The sequence below is a fragment of the Protopterus annectens genome, chromosome 4.part0 (assembly GCF_019279795.1).
Source record: "Protopterus annectens isolate FY-2018-M chromosome 4.part0, PAN1.0, whole genome shotgun sequence".
Classification (NCBI taxonomy): Eukaryota; Metazoa; Chordata; order Ceratodontiformes; family Protopteridae; genus Protopterus; species Protopterus annectens.
The window spans coordinates 667,631,328-667,633,961 of NC_056733.1; positions in this window are offsets into that span (position 1 = coordinate 667,631,328).

Below are 2,634 nucleotides of genomic sequence, written 5' to 3' on the forward strand. Positions count from 1 at the left end.
CCAACTCCAAAACATGAATTGGCACCATCAAATCATAAAACTAAAGCACCTGTAAGAAGCTTTGGGGTCAGTACTGAGGGACTGACTGATTTGGATGGCACAGTGGTGCAGCAGTAGCATTGTTGCCTCACAGCAAGAGGTTCTCAGGTTTAATTCTCAGCTGGGGTGCCTTCTGTGTGGAGTCTGCATGTCCTCCCTGCATTCGTGTGGGTTTCCTCAGGGTGCTCCAGTTTCCTCCCATGTTACAAAGACATGGGTCTGGAGCATTTCTCCCTGGGCCTCCACTGAAAATTGGCTTTGTTCCAAGTTGGACTTTCCTGGTTAACAAATGTTAAATAAATAAATAAAAAAGGATAACTGTAGGAACATTAATATTCAACTCTAGGGATATTAATATTTAAGACATCAAAACAAGAAATGTCATGGTTATCCTATGGAAGTTTTGCAGTTTCAGTATAAATGTGCTCCAAACTAAAACTACTTTAAAATAGTTGTGGTTTAACTGGATGGGAAAAGGAGCAGTCCCCAGTCAGTGCTGATTAAAAGTGTGAAAAGAGATTCAGATATGTATAATTTCAATGCAGGAAGCTTTAAGAAGTCATTTAGGGTCTTAGTCACATATAAGAGAGCGGTGATCTTCAGGGGGACTTCTTTGTAGAAAGGTATATCTAATCCGATAGCCAGCCATTAGGGGGAAGGGACTCATACAGGCTACTAATACTGGTATTAGACCAGATTCCCCTGCATAGTACTAGAACATATGTATACCGGAAAAAACATTTTACATTATTTAAAGAGATAAGATTCATATATATATATATATATATATATATATATATATATATATATATATATATATAATAAGAAGGAAAGCATATCTGACTCCTAGTTCTCTGGTAACAGAGTACAGTTTGGTATGTGTAAGTCTACAAAAATGAATAGAAAGTGATGTAATTCTGTCGGACTTAATCAACGCACTGCATTTTGAAAATGATGCTCTCAAGGAAGAAGAAATAGGAGACTTTCAGAATCCCTGCATTCCAAACAGATCCTAGATAATGGTACCCTATTTGTCGTGTGACCGAACAAGTGTTTGAATAATAGGGGTGAAGCTGCCATTCCTGACATTGTCACTGGAACAGATTATGCAGAAGGCAGAGGAATAGTATACAATTATTGATTTGGTAACTCAGGAATTGTTGCTTGATTCCAGGGCTTCATGAAATAATTTTTTCATGCAGCATATAATAAACTTTTCCCACTGTATAAATCATCACCTCTTAATCATAAGCCTTTTGAAATTGTTATGGCATTCCATATGGTCTTATAGACATTATATTCAAGGTCCACTATTGTATCTTTCAACTCTGAGATACTGAATGCAGTTCTTAAATGTATAGATATATAGTTTTGTATTTCTGTTACTATAATCAGATGCACCTACTAGCAGTTTATAAGATTTATTAGGAAACATAAATTGCTTCTCAAATGCAGCTTTATAACATGCCTGCATTATTTTACATATTAAAGTAAGTGATATCGTCCTGTTGAAAAATGATCTACTTCTCATGTTGATGAGTCATTTTAGTGTGTATACACTTTTTATGTGTTATGTCAGTTTATAAGAGCTGTGAGCCCTCTTCAAAGTCTGTTTGTGAATGACTTTATAGCATACCTATAGCTTCTCAATTCAAAATGCTACAAAGCCATAGTGAAAGTACAGTTTCAAGAAAACAGATTTAAACATTGATTCTGCTCACTTACAAAATGTGATTAAAAGAAACATTGCCACTTAGAAGGAAACTGTTTAAAGTAACATTTCAAACATGCTCAATTTTTTCATGACAAATTGCATAAAGCTCAATAATACTTCTAAAAAAAGCACAGCTTAAAATCATGCACTACTATTCATCCATCATGACATTGTTAAGTCAATACAATTGTTTAAATGCTTTCATTACTACTAAATAAAATCCTACTAAAATGTATAAACACAAATAAAACAAGGATGCATAGATCACCCTTGTTTTCTGTTTCAGTTTCCAAGCTGACTTGACAGATTCTACTATTTAAACCGTACCCCCCCCCCCCCCCCAGCATTAAGTCAAAGCTAGCATTTACATTGTGCCTGCAAGAATATGTTAGTGAAATCACCACACCAGTCTGTGGACAAACTGCTTTCCTTTCCACCATAAACTGCATGAGTCATTGCTAATGCATCATTTTCATTCTGTTTTTTAAATTGCAGCCCAATGTTGCTTAACCTGTTCATACAAGGATTATTCATATTTGTCAGTCTAGAAGCATTTATAGTCATATATCATTAAATATGCAATATTCTTACACTGACAGATTTACCCTTAAAATAATATTTCAACTTTATATCTCGGTACATGAAAACATTAATAAGATTCACAAACTTGCAAGCTGAATAACCATCACAGAGGAATGTGCCATTATCAGTACACGTCTCTTTTCACAGACCTTCCTTTATTTAAACATTCCTTCAGCTTCTTGGTATGTCTGTAAGAAAACAGAGGCTTTTTGCTTAATACATTAACTACCTTACAATTACTTAATATTATATTTTGAGTCTTTCTTTAAAATGCTCCCACTTCCTTACTTGCTGAGTTA